Here is a 15,386-nt window from a genome sequence, read left to right as displayed (position 1 = left end):
CAGAGTCGTACAAACCTTAATCCCTTTAAGATTAGTTCCCCTAAATAGTGAAGCCTAACAGATACAAGAAATTATCCTGCTAGATAAAAGCAGATAAATGTTTTCAGGAACCCTTGTTACTTGAACATATTTAGAATTAAATTCTGGTTTATATCAATACATTTGACCTCAGGAAAAAAAAAACCTTAAATAACTTCAACTGATTGTGCTAATTATAGCCAATTTAATCACACACAAACCTCTTGAGATTTACCCTTCACAAACCTTGTGTAACTTACTTAAACATGCTACAATTTGTTCACTTTACCATACAAAAGACTTCCTTATCCAGAAACATTTCCTTTCCCTTCTAACTTTTTTATATTTCCATACTGAGAACTTTCTTATATCTCTTTCCTAATGCTGACCCTTTCTTAAAATTTACATTCTTAAACAATCTTCAAGAAATTTCTGAATTTTTCTAATTACTCCATTATATTTTTAATTAAATTACTTATTTATTCTAATTTGTTATATATGATGGCAGAATGCAATTCATTTCCTGTTACATATAAATAGAGTACAATTTTTCAAGTCACTGGTTTACACAAAGTATTTTCACACCATTCATGTCTTCAAACATGTACTTAGGGTAATGATGTCTAATTTATTCCACCATCTTTTCTACCCCCATCCTCCCTCCTTACCCCTCCCTCCCCTTTGCCCTATCTAAAGTGCCTCCATTCCTCCCATGCTCCACGCCCCCATTGCCATTATGAATCAGCATCCTCATATCAAAGAAGACATTCAACCTTTGGTTTGGGGGGATTGGCTTACTTCATTTAGCATTATATTCTCTAAACCCATCCATTTACCTGCAAATGCCATGATTTCATTATCTTTTAATGCTGAGTAATATTCCATTGTGTATATATACCAAAGTTTCCCTATCTATACTGAAGGGCATCTGGGTTGGTTCCACAATTCAGCTGTTGTGAATTGTGCTGCTATAAACATTGGGTGTGGCTATGTCCCTGAGTATAGACCAAGGAGGGGGATAGCTGGGTCAAATGGTGGTTCCATTCCAAGTTTTCAAGGACTCTCCATACTGCTTTCTTATTGGCCGCACAATTTTTCAGTACCCATTTATTAATTGGGTTATTTGTGGGGGGGGGTTGTTGTTGTTTTGTTTTGGTTTTTTTGGTGTTTAGCTTTTGAGTGCTTTATATATCCTAGAGAATGGTGCTCTGATGTGCTCATTCTAAAGATTTGCTCCCATTCTGTAGGTTCTCTATTCACCTTACTGATTATTTCTTTTGCCTAGAAGAAGCTTTTTAGTTTGAATCCATCCTACATATTGATTCTTGGTTTAATTCTTGCATTATAGGAGTCTTGTTAAGAAAGTTGGGGCCTAATCCAAAATGATGAAGATTTGGGCCTACTTTTTCTTCCATTAGGCACAAAGTCTCTGGTTTAATTCCTAAGTCCTTGATCCACATTGAGTTGAGTTTTGTGCATGGTGGGAGATAGAGGTTTAATTTCATTTTGTTACCTGTAGATTTCCAGTTTTCCCAGCACCATTTGTTGAAGAGACAATCTTTTCTCCAATATACGTTTTTAGTGCCTTTGTCTAATATGAGATAACTGTGATTATGTGGGTTTGTCTCTGTGTCCTATATTCTGTACCATTGGCCTACTGGTCTATTTTGGTGCCAATACCATGCTGGTTTTGTTACTATTGTTCTGTAGTATAGTTTAAGGTCTGGTATAGTGATGCCACCTGCTTCATTCTTCTTGATAAGGATTGCTTTAGCTATTCTGGGTCTCTTATTTTTCCAGATGAATTTCATGATTGCTTTTTCTATATTTATGAGGAATGTCATTGAGATTTTTATTGGGATTGCATTGAATCTGTAAAATGCTTTTGGTAGTATGGTCATTTTGACAATATTAATTCTGCCTATTCAGTAACAAAGTAGATCTTTCCATCTTCCAAGATCTTCTTTAATTTCTTTCTTTAGCATTCTGTACTTTTCATTGTAGAGGTCTTTCACCTCTTTCATTAAGTTTATTCCCAAGTATTTTTTTAGGCTATTGTAAATGGGGTGGGTTTTTCCTTGTTTCTCTTTCTGAGAATTTGTCAATGATGTACAGAAATACCTTTGATTTGTGGGTGTTGATTTTATATCCTGCTAATTTGCTGAATTCATTTATTAGTTCTAGAAGATTTCTGATGGAATTTTTGGGGTTTTCTGGGTATAGAATCATATCATCAACAAATAGTGATAATTTGAGTTCTTCTTTTCCTATCTGTATCCCTTTAATTCTTTCATCTGTCTAATTGCTCTGGCCAGTGTTTCAAGAACTAGGTTAAATAGAAGTGGTGAAAAAGGGCATCCCTGTCTTGTTCTAGTTTTTAGAGGGAACACTTTCAATTTTTCTTCGTTTAGAATGATGTTGGTCTAATTATTCCATCTTAATAAGATGAAATACTTTATGTTATTTACACAACTGAAACTTTTTTTGCACTTTTTGCACATAGAATTATGTTAGAATTTTAACTTTTAGTAACTTTGTTTTTAGTGAAGACACAGAAACAAAGCAATCTCAAACTCTTATCTGTTTAACTAACTTTTTTTAATTTTTGTAGTTGTAGATGGACAAAATACCTTTATTTGTTTATTTTTGTGTGGTGCTAAGGATCAAATTCAGTGCCTCACAAATGCTAGGCAAGTGCTCTGCCACTGAGCTACAGCCTCAGCCCCCATGTTTAACCAATTTAAATTGAACCTTTTTAAAAATGTTTAAGTCATGTAAACTAAAAATTATTTGATATTTTTATTAAATTTATGAGTACTCATTTATCTATAAACAGATTTTGATACCATGTACCTAATATATGTAGATACAACATATAATACACAGATGTACACAAGTATACATAAAATCAACAGGAAATATATGAAACCAACAGGAAACAAATATTTTATAGTTTTTCCTTCAATAATTGACCTCTGAACAAAAACAGTAGGAAAAACAGAAGACTAAAAATTCCAGTTGGACAAAACAAGACTAAATTACTAGTCTTCTTTTATTAATATACTCCTATCTCTCTCTCTCTATCTCCTGCATATATATATTATATACATATAATATATTGTTACTTTTTTGCATCATTACAATAAATCTATTCATTGTAAGTTGCATACTTTATAAAGTGTTCTTGTTGTAAAAAATAATAATAATAATGAGACAGATACAAGGTGCAAAGACAGGGAAGGTGGCAGAGTGGCTCCTTGTCCTAACAGTTATGTTTACATTAGGTCATTAGTATCATAACCACATTATTGTCTAGAGTATCAGTAAGGTTGCTTATTTTGCAGTTACATTTCAGAATTACAATATGCAATGTTAGGAGCTTTGTGCAGTTCTCAAGAAAGTCCATGGTCTGAAGTTACTATTAGGTGGGCAGCTCCAGGAGCACTGGAGCTTGGTGAAACATTGTAGTTATCAAGCAAGCAAGTCCCTTTATTCCCAGGAGCCATATGCCAGCAATCAAGGTCAAGGCTTGATGAGGCTCTTACATAGAGGCTTCTCAGGGCATTGTCATACCAGCTAGGCATTGTACATATACTTCCTATGTTACTAGATCCTAAGAGAGATTGCAGGGCATTCTAAGGGTGGGAAACAGGGTGCCTGTTACCCCCCAGGGAGTTTGCTCACCAGGGGAATGTTTCCCTGAACATTTCCACTGTCAGACTCCTTACAATTACAATAAATCTATTCAATATAAATTGAACACTTTATAGAGTGTTCTTCTTTACCTTATTAAGTACAATTTAGTTTGATATTATGAGCCTAATACCCACTTAATTGTGATTTTTCTTTTGCTTGATAAAACTTTTGTGTATCACGTGAGGGTGTGCACATGCACGTGCTTCCAGTGCTGCAAATTAAACCTAGGGTCTCATACCAGCCAGGCAACTGCTCTAATGCTGAGCTACATCCCTGGCCCTAATTTTCAACGTTTTTGAGACACTTTTTATGTTGAACACAAGGCTGAGTTTTGCTTTGTATATCTAATATGAATACATTTTTCTTCTATTTGACAAGGCTTTTCATTATTTTATTGTATTTGTCCCATTTCTATAGTTTTTGAAACTCCTTTACCATGTGGTCTATGTGTTCATTGTTTCAGGTATGTCTTTTCTGAAAATTTAAAAGGTCTGTATTTTTTCTTGCTTTTGTTTTCTTACAGAAAATTGAACCCAGAGGCATTTAACCACTGAGCCATATCACCAGCCCTTTTTATTATTATTATTATTTTGAAACAGGGTGTCCCTAAGTTGCTTAAGGCCTCACTAAATTGCTGAGGCTGTCCTTGAACTTGCGATCCCAAGTCACTGCAATTACAGGCACGCAGCACCATGCCAGGCATTTTTAGGAGATCTGTATTTCATCTAGTAGTTATCTTCTAACCTGAACTTCACAGAATACCTTCTCTTTCTGTAAACAGTCTCTCTAAGTAATGATCTCATCTTCTTTACTCCCGATTCAACTGTAGTGTTTGCTTACATTTCACTCCTTGATTTACAAGCGTTACCTCACCCATCGATCTCCCCTCTCCTTCTCCCATGCAGTTGTTATAGTTATAACAAATTTTTGACAAAATGTATACTATATTCTCTACTGCAACCATTATCTTCCCATTTTCTCTGGTTTCTACTATATTATTTGACAACCAGTCCCTTGTGTTATGATTAGCTGAAGTTTATGCTCTAACTTTTTTTTTAAGAAGGGCCATGGGAATAAAATTTTCTGAGTTCACATATTCAAATTATTTTTCTATTAATTTTATGCCTGATTTTCAGTTTGTCTGGGATAAAATTATTAGCAAAATTACTGGTAACACACTCTTTTACCTGGGCAGAAGGCCAATTCCAATGGGGCCACATCACCTTCCATTCACCTGCTTGTTCTCCTATCTTTTAGTGTCTTAGTCAGCTTTTTGTCACTGTGACAAAAAAACACCTGAAGAGAGCAACTTTGAGGAGGAAAAGTTTATTTTGGTTCGTGGTTTCAGAGGTTCAGTCCATGGTCAGCTGACTCCATAGCTTTGGGTTGAAGGTGAAGCAGAACATCATAACACAGGAGCATGGCAGAGGAAAGCAGTCAGGACAGGAAAACCAGGAAGCAGACAGAGCTCTACTCACCAGGGTCAAAATATAAACCCCCAAAGCATGCCCCTCGTGACCACTTCCTCTAGCTACAGCCTACCTGCCTGAAGTCACTGCTCAGTTAATCCATATCAGTGGATTAATCCACCAATTAGGTTACACCTCTTATAACCTAATCATTTCATCTCTGAAAATTCTTGCATTGTCTCACACATGAGCTTTCTTGGACATCCCATATGTAAACCATAACACTCACATTTTTTATTTATCTGGCAGGAATCAGTAGACAAATTAGACTTGAGATTTGAAGGATAGCATTTTCTCCCTTCATCTTTGGAAAACTCATAAAACACCTTTCCAAAGAATATCCACTCTCCAAAACCAATTCCCTCTCCCTCCAATTTCAGACAATCTTACCATTTCATGCAACTTTGACATGGGTGTAGGGCCTAAGAATGGCATAACATTAATATTTGTTGTTGTCTTTTGCTTTTGTTTTTGAAACATTGCATCTCAGACCAGCAAGTCACTTTGCAATATATGATGTTGAACTTCCTAAGCATTGCATCTTGAAATCCCAAGTGTTTCTATGTAATACCCAGTTTCACTAATGTAATTTGGAGCTTTAAAATAATGGATATTCATCAAGCCACTTGGAAGGTGGAGGCAGGAGGTTAACAAGTTCAAGGGCAGCCTGGTCAACTGAGTGAGACTCTGTCTCAAATAAATAAAAAGGGCTGGAAATGGCGCTCAGGAGTGGAATGTTCCTGAGTTATATCCCTAGTACTGCAAAATAAAATAATGGATATTCTAAGTGCTGTGTGGGTGTTCAATCACCCCTCATAGCACCCCTATGATGTAAGGTTATCTCCTTTTACAGAGAAGAGAAATGAAGAATATAGAGTGACTTATTCAAGAGTTGAAAAGTTGGGATTTGAGCAAGTAATCTGCATAGATGACAGATCTCCAAGGCCTTCAGCGAGACTCCTTTAGGTGGGTTTAGGAAATATTTGCTGTCTCCTCTTAGTCATTTTCCATCCATTGACCCCCACCTTGCCTCTTAGCTATGAATAATCATTGGCTTATACTGCATTTGAAGTTCTCAATCTCTCTTCCCCACAGCAAAATTTCTATCATATGGACCTATTGCAATAGTGCCTCATCTTGAATGAAATCTTCTTTACAGTGCTTTAACAAGTGTCATTGATTTTTTTTTCCTTTAACATGTTCTGTTCCTCAATCTGAGCCCTGTTTACACAAGTGTTTGCATTACACTTACTTGCTAAGTGATAGATTTAAATTTTATATAGCTTCCTCTATGTGTGTTCTTTTGCACTATAAAAGGCAAAGAAGGAAAAAATATAAGACCCAGAGGAGTGAAGTGTCCTTCCCAAAGTTGCACAGCAAATCTCCTGACTTAACCCTGGGGTCTTTCCTCCTCCCCTACAGCTGACTCAGGACTGGGCGTCTTCTGGACTCCTAGAGCACATATAGCACTAGATCATTGTCCTCATTCTTCTATAAAGTTATGCAAGGGCAAAGAGTGGGCAGAGACTGGAGGAGGGCAGAGAGCATTTAAAACTCCTCTCTCTCATTAAAATCAGGGCATGAAGGCAAGCTCAACACACTATGAGTCTTCCCACATGGCTCAGCCAGCAGCAGGGGACCCTGAATTCCTAGTCCCTGTTTCCAAATACCTCTCCAATGGTCTGTCAGAGATCTGAATCCAAACATTTGGTCCCACTCAGAGAGTGAACACTGCCTACTGAAACAGTCTATTATAACAAGACTCCTCCAGGAAAGAGCAAAAAAGAAGACTCAATAAAATGTGCCAGATACTTTTCTAAGCATTTGTCCAATTCTAACTCATTTTGTAACCAGAATCCTAGGCCAGAGGCCTGAGGCCAGGTCCAGACACTCACCACAAAAAAAAAAAAAAAATTAGAAAAAAATCATAGTGAAAAACAGGAAAGAAAACTTTAATCTATATGACTATATTGGGAAGACCAAGGGAGACCTAGAATCACAGCCCTGTCTTTGGGATGCCAACAGGAGCTTTAGGTTTAAATAGAGGAAGAATTAAGGCAAGGCAAGAGGTCTGCATAACTAGGTAGTCTTGGTCAAACTGTGGTCTGGTTGATCATTCTCCAAGTTCTCTTTCTGTAAGGTGGCTTCAGAGAACTCCTTAACATCTGAGGGGGCGATTTCCACTTGTTACACAGGATGTTTACCTATGATCCTGGAAGGGGTAATTCAGTTCCTGTGAGATGATTGCTCCTGGAGGTGAAGGACGAGGACCCAAGACTTCCCGGCACCACTCCAGGGACCTGAAACAGGATGCTACAAACTTCCCTGAAAATTTGACCTCACATATCAAAAGACATGAGGTAGCGTGGGTAAATCCAAGTCTAATAAACCTGTATTATAGCCAGGCATGGTGGCACATACCTGTGATCCCAGCAGCTGAGGAGGCTGAGACAGGAGGATCACAAGTTCAAAGACAGTCTCAGCAACTTAGCGAGGCCCTAAACAACTCAGTGAGACCCTGTCTCTAAATAAAATACAAAAACCATTAGAGATGTAACTCAATGGTTAAATACCCCCTGGGTACAATCCCTGGTACCAAAAGAATAAAAATAAAAATCTGTATTATTTGGGAATTTTGAGGGGAGGGGGTACTGAATATTGAATTCAGGGGCTCTCAACCACTGAGCCACATCCCCATCCTATTTTGTATTTTATTTAAAGACAGGATCTCACTGAGTTGCTTAGCACTTTGCTAAATTGCTGAGGTTGGCTTTGAACTCATAATCCTCCTGCCTCAGCCTCCAAAGCCACTGGAATTACAGATGTGTGACACTATGCCCAGCATTGTATTATTAATTTCCATATAAACACTCCTTAAATGATTAGCATACTGATGTGCAGAACTGAGTGGGAACCTGACCCAAAGTTTAAGGTGATCAAGGAGACAGATACAAAATGAAGTCAGAGATGCCAAGCTTTATCCTACACTTTGGATACCCACAGGGTACCTTCAGGCCTAAGAGTCGCTGCTTTGAGCAAAGCCATTCTAAGTTCCTGTTACAATTCGACCCTCATTATGATCCTAGAAAGTAGGTATTAGTGGCATCATTATGATATAGGTGAATGAGGAAACAAAGGTATGGAGAGGTTGAGCTCACCTGCAAAGGCCAGTAAGATGGTAAGTGGAAGAGGCAGGGTCAGAACCAACGATGGTTCTGGAGTCTGGAGCCATTTCTTTCCCTCTGCTAAACAGCTTCTCAGGGAGGAGTCACTGAGTCAGGTGTGGTCAGCACATTTCTGCCCAAGGCTTGGGATCGTATTCTTGGAAACCGAGAGCTATGACCCCCACCGTTCAGTGCTGTACAGATGGTCCAGCCAGAGTGACCAAAGTCCCTTATCTAAATGTCTGCAATGGGGGCAGAAAGTGGGGAGATGGACAGGGCCCAGTGCACAGGGACATTTTTCAAAGTTGCATGAAATTCTCCTGATTCCTCAATGGCTCCATTTATAAATGTCCATAGTCTGGGTCAGTGTGGGTATCAGGAGAGGAGGCCAAGGTTGGTCCTGGGATTGGGGGCAGGGAGTTCTGCCTAATGATTTCTAAGCTGCTGTCAAGACCCTAAAGCACCAAGACAAACTTCTCTTTCACAATAACTTTCTGAGGATTGGTGCCAAGAAAGAAACCCCCAGGGTTAGAAGGAGTTCTCATTCCACTTCTTTATTCCACCAACAATGCCCTCCTTGTCCCTTCTCTTCCCACCAGATGAGACCAGCCTCCTCCCACGGCCATATGTTGATGATGTGTGCCAGGATCTGGAGCCGCCGGGTACCCAGAGAGCAAGCACACCCAAAGGAAGGAAGTGGAAAGAAGGACAGCAGTTCAGTATCTCTGCACCCCAAGAACAAAGGGAGGAGGGATCTTTCTTCTCTCCTTCCCTCCCTCTTTCCAGTTGGAAGAAGGCTCTAGGAGAGGTCAGCAGAAGAAAATCATCAGAAACAGCAAGAAAACAGCTCCCCACAGAACTAAATACCTGGGACACGGCAGGACATAAAGAGAAGAGATCCAATCTAGTCCAGGGCCAACCATCACAAGGAAATCTGGAGGGAAACAAAACTATATTCAAATGATTGCTTAAGAATGTGCAGGTTTTAAATGTGCAATATTTACAAATAGTCAGCATTTGTCACCACCGTAGCAAAGATTCAATTTAGCAACAAGTTCAACTCAAAGAACCAGGGTGCAGAGGGAGTATTTTGGTTTTATTCCATGCTGATCCCTTCTGGCTCATTACTCAAATTTTCTAGTAAGTTCACCTTCACACATTTTCTGGCCTAAAGGCAATCCTCTGTCTGCCTCCTTCAGTGCTGGGAGGTCAACAGGAGGAAAAAGTTGGGCGCTGGAAGGGAATGGGAAGCTATTGACCTCAATGACCAGACCATTCCCTTCTGCCCAGTAGTGGGACTCCCCAGCTGACCCCACACCTCAAAGTTCTCTCCATTTTCACAGGTCCTTAATCTGTGACTACAACAGACAGTCCTGGCTCTGTGAAAGCCTCCCTAGGTTTCAGACCACTGCCCACCCCAAAGAGCCAGGCCTTCTTCCTGTATGGTGATAAAGGCAGAATGCTGAGCCCCTGGAACCCCAAACCCAGCTGGTGAGGATGGGGGATAGGAAGACAGATAAGTCCAGAAAACCATGAAGGAATTCTTCACAGTGAACTTGAAAGACATCAAAAAAACTCTTCCAAAAGCAGAGAAGTTCAGTGGACTAAGATTTGTGGATTTTACAAGCTCATGGGGCAGTTCCCAAGTGGGGGTGAAAAGGAGTGTTAGCAGGAAGAAAATATCAGAGCCTCAAAGAGATGTAGAGATCCCACTTGACATGACAATAGTCTTTTTTATTGTAACCACCATCTTGCCCACCAGGTGACCCTGGCACACACCCCAACCTTATAGAACAAACAAAGCTACTGAGATAGTCAGTCAAACATTGTGTTCTGGCCCCTTGTTCTGGCCTCTTGTTCTAAACTGACCTTGGACATGTTAATAACTTTTTTTTAAAAAAATGCTTTTAGTTGTACATGGACATAACAACGTTATTTTATTTATTTTTGTCTGTGGTGCTGAGGATCAAACCCAGTGCCTCACATGTGCTAGGCAAGTGCTGTACCACTGAGCCCCAACCCCAGCCCATGTTAAGAGCTTTTGAGAAAGGCCAGGTACATTCTGATTGCCCATCTTTGACTGGCTTAGCATATAAACCCCTTCTCCTGCCTTTGGGTACAGGGGTCTACCTGTCTCACACTGCCCAAGACAAGCTCTGCTCAGAAGTCCCCAATAAATTGCACTTTATGCAATCCACTGTCTACCTCCTTCTTCAGTCTCACATCTTTTGCATTTGACAGCTGGTTCTTAAACCCTGGGACTGGATTTTTTCTGAAACAAAAAGAATCAAAGGTGCCAGGCGCTGTGGCCCATGCCTATAATCCCAGTGGCTTGGGAGGTTGAGACAGGAGAATCGCAAGTTCAAAGCCAGCCTCAGCAACTGCCAGGCGCTAAGCAACTCAGTGAGACTCTGTCTCTAAATAAAATACCCAAAAAAAACCTCCAGGATCCAAAGGGCAAGAGCCGAGGCACCCACACTGGGTGACCGCAGAAGCCTCCGGGGGTGATGGTGTGCAGAACTTACGCATTCTGATTTCATGCCTTGCCTTAGATAAACCTTGGGCAAGTTGCAGAACCTTNAGGAGGAGGAGGAGGAGGAGGAGGAGGAGGAGGAGAAGCAGCACCAAAGGCAACAGTAGACATGCACAGAATTTAGAGACTCTGACTTCAGAAAGAAAAATTAGGAAAAAAAAAAGCCTGGACTATTTTCTAAATAGAGATGACTAAAACAGAGAGGATCCTAGGAGACATTGGAACAGAAAACTTGTGGGCAGAAGTCATGAGGAACAGAAGAGATGCACACTAGGTATTTCTAGTAGATGGCATTTATTGAGTAAGTATTATGGACCACTGAATTCTCATTCCCCTCCCCCCCCAAAAAAAACCTCCAGGATAACACTATTATTATAATGTCCATTTTTAATGATGAGGAAATTGAAACAGAGAAATTAAGTCATTTTCTTAAAGTCACAAACTTAGCAGATAGTGGTAGAGGTGAGAGTCAAGGCCAAGCACTGCTTCCCTGTGAAATGTGAATTTGCTAATAATTCTCACTCTATCAGGTAAAATCCTAGTTAAGAGGATTTCAAATAACCAGAAGGAGATTGAAGTCCTAATAAGGGTTGCACTGATCCCAGAAAGTGGGAGTTCAGGAAGGGGAAAGGGATGATAAATTGTTGAAAATGGATGGAGGAGATAGAAACATCAAGAATCAGGACACGGCTGGGCGAGGTGGTACATGCCTGTAATCCCAGTGGCTCAGGAGGCTGAGGCAGGAGGATTTCACGTTCAAAGCCAGCCTCAGCAAGGGCAAGGTGCTGAGCAACTCAGTGAAACTCTGTCTCTAAATAAAATACCCAAAAAAAAGGGCTAGCTAGGGATGTGGCTCAGTGGTTGAGTGCCCCGAGTTCAATTCCCAGTACCAAAAGAAAAGAATCAGGACATGGATGATAAAAGCAGGATAGAGGAGAAGTCCTTTGCAATCACTATACTAGGCGATGAACCCTTAGATGAAGCCCAGTTCCCTGGAAGTTAAACTGTAGGCTTGAAGATCAATCCCACAGAGATTCTGAAAGACCCATTTTCTAACAAAAGCCGCTTCAGGGACCCAAGGGGTAAGCGAGGTGCAGGATTAGGAAGCCGCTCCTTCTTCCTGTGGCTCAGAGTCCAGCTGGGCTCTCAGACTCTGCGCACTGGGGACCTCGGACCTCTGAGACCCCGCTGGGGGAGCAGGGGACACCGCGATGATGCTCTGTAGACACACAGGCTGTGAACAGGTATGATCCAGATCCAAAAGCAAAAACTGAGCTTGAGCACCGTTGGGCACAGCTGAAGATGCCGGGCTCGGAAAGGTTCTGCAACTTGCCCAAGGTTTATCTAAGGCAAGGCATGAAATCAGAATGCGTAAGTTCTGCACACCATCACCCCCGGAGGCTTCTGCGGTCACCCAGTGTGGATGCCACCAATCTCCCACCTCCAGGATCCAAAGGGCAAGAGCCGAGGCACCGCGTCGAGCGTCGAGCGTCGAGCGGGACTGGAAATCCAAGACCCGAGCCACTGGAGACCCGTCCGTCCCGGTCCCGCGGTGATCGGCCGCCACCTAGCGACCATTTTTATATCGTTGCTCCTTGGCTCTGGCCCAATCATCAAGGGATTAAATTTGGCTCTGGAGTCCCCAGCAAAGTTTCAGGCCGGATCGTTCTGACCTTTAGCCCCGCCAAGTGGTGAACCGGGTTTCTGGAAACAGTGCAAGCACGCTCAAGTTAGCGGCAGTTGTTGCTCCAACCCAATTCTAACCCTGGCTCCTAACCCCATCCCACATCTCCGGTGGGTTGGTTGAATCAGCATACAGAGCTGTAACCCCAATGCAGCCAGGAGAAGAGGTGAGATCCTCCCCCGGGACAGGTGCTTGCCCAGGTCTAGAATTTAACCCTATTTGCAAACCAATGGATTAGTCCATTGCCATTTTCTGGATGCTGGCGGAGAGGCTGCGTGGGAGACAGCAGATCAGGGAGCAGCCAGCAGCATAAGCATCTGCTGGTGAGAGTCCTCTATGCCCCTAAGTAACAGATGGTGACTCTGAGCAGCCCAGGTGGACTTGGTTGTGGGCAAGGAACACTGACCCTGAGGAACGCATGCCATTGTAGTGAACTAAAAGCAAACCTGCTCTTTTTCCAAAGTGGGTCAGTACCTCACTGCAAACACACCCTGAGAAATGGCCTAGAGGAAGATTAGACAGGGCTTTGCATTCTTTTTTTAATTTGTTCTTATTAGTTATACAGGTCAGTAGAATGTATTTTGATATATTATACATATATGAACTATAACTTCTCATTCTTCTGGTTGTACATGATGTAGAATTACATTGGTTGTGTAATAGTATTTGCACATAAGAGAGGTATGTCTGATCCATTCTACTCTCTTTCTTATTCCCATTCCCCCTCCCTTACCTTCATTCCCCTTTGTTTAATCCAAAATTCTCTATGCTTCCCTACCACCCCCTTATTGTGAGTTAGCATCCTCATATCAGAGAGAACATTCAGCCTTTGGTTTGGGGGGATTGGCTTATTTTACTTAGCATGATAGTCTTCAGTTCCATCCATTTGCCTGCAAATGCCACAATTTCATTTCTCTTTATTGCTGAGTAGTATTCCATTGTGTATATATACACATTTTCATTATCTGTTCATCTGTTGAAGGGCATGTAAGCTGGTTCCATAGTTTAGCTATTGTAAATCGAGCTGCTATAAACATTGATGTGGCCGTGTCACTGTAGTATGTTGATTTTAAGTTCTTTGAGTATAAACCGGGGAGTGAGATAACTGGGTCAAATGGTGGTTCCATTCCAAGTTTTCAAAAGAATATCCATACTGCTTTCCACAGTGGTTTCACCAATTCACAGTCCCAACAGCAATGTATGAGTAGACCTTTTTCCCCACATCCTTGCCAACATTTATCGTTCCTTGTATTCTTGATAATTGCCATTCAGACTGGAGAAAGATGAAATCTCAGTGTAGTTTTATTTTGCATTTCTCTAGTTACTAGAGATGTTGAACATGTATTCATATACTTGTTGACCAATCATATTTCTTCTTCTGTGAAGTTCCTGTTTAGTTCCTTTGCCCATTTAATAACTGGGTTATTTGTTTTGTTGGTGTTAACTTTTTCGAGTTTTTATATATCCTAGAGATTAATGCTCTGAGGTGCAGGTGGCAAAGATTTTCTCCCATTCTGTAGGCTCTCTCTTCACGTTCTTGATTGTTTCCTTTACTATGAAGAAGCTTTTTAGTTTGATTCCATCCCATTTGTTGATTCTTGATTTTACTTCTCTTGCTTTAGGAGGTTTGTTAAGAAAGTCAGGTCCTGGGCTGGGGTTGTGGCTCAGTGGTAGAGTGCTTGCCTAGCATGTGTAAGGCACTGGGTTCGATTCTCAGCACCACATATAAATAAATAAAATGAAGGTCAATTGGCAACTAAAAAATATTTTAAAAAAAAAAAAGAAAGAAAGAAAAAGAAAGTCAAGTCCTAAGCGGACATGATGCGGATTTGGGCCTATTTTTTCTTTTTTTTTCTTTTTTCTGGTTTTTTTTTTAGATTTTCTTTTTTTTAATTTGTTTTAATTAGTTACACATGACAGTACAATGATCTTAGGTGCAGGGTCTCTGGTCTAATAGGGCCCTGCATTCTTGACAGACCCAACAAGAACACAGATCCCAAGGTCCATGGCAGATGCCTCTCCCTGCCATCAGCATCCTCCTTGGTCCCTCCCACATCTATTTTTGTGCTGAGTGATCTGTTGTCCAGAGGGGTGAGGTGTAGTTTGTGAATTGACTGTTCTTGTTGATCGGAGCAGGATTGCATCCAAGTGGTCCACACTGATCTTTGATAAGTCTGATAGACATGGAACACAGGTCAAGTTAAGGGTTATAGGCTATTTTGTGTATTGGGGGCAGGCATCAGAACTTCAAGTGCTGCTTTGGATCTAAAGCATGAGGGTGGGAGGGACAGTGGCAGTGACCACCATCCACACCAACCCCAGCTCTGCCAACCCCAGCTCTGTGACAGGAGGGAAAGAAGCATACCAAAGTCCCTAGCTGGGCTTTTGAGATGAATGAAGCCACAAGCAATAGGAAGGTTAAGGAACAGGATGGTCTTCCCTCCTTGCTGGCTCTGGAAAGCCCCAGGTGGTTCATCAAGGGCTGGAGCCAGGGCTGAGGGTGTAGCTCAGTTGGTAGAGTGCTTGCTTTGCATACATAAGGCCCTGGGTTCAATCCCCAGCACCAAAAAGGAAAACAAGGGCTGGAGCCAGAGTCAAGCCAGCAATGGGTTGTTCTATGTCCTGATATGTCCTGTTTTTCTCTGGGGAATTTTATCAACCCCAATGGAGAAGACCTAAAGATAAAGACACTGAAGATCCTCACCTAAATGAGCAAGCAGCTAAAAGTGATTATTAAGTCAAGCTCTTGCATACACTTAAATCCCCAAAGCAACTCTTTTCTGCCTCCTCTCCTCACTTGTAAACATGAGCAGACACCTGAG

This window comes from Marmota marmota, unplaced genomic scaffold (assembly GCF_001458135.2).
Source record: "Marmota marmota marmota unplaced genomic scaffold, marMar, whole genome shotgun sequence".
Lineage (NCBI taxonomy): Eukaryota > Metazoa > Chordata > Mammalia > Rodentia > Sciuridae > Marmota > Marmota marmota.
This window is presented reverse-complemented; position numbering follows the sequence as displayed.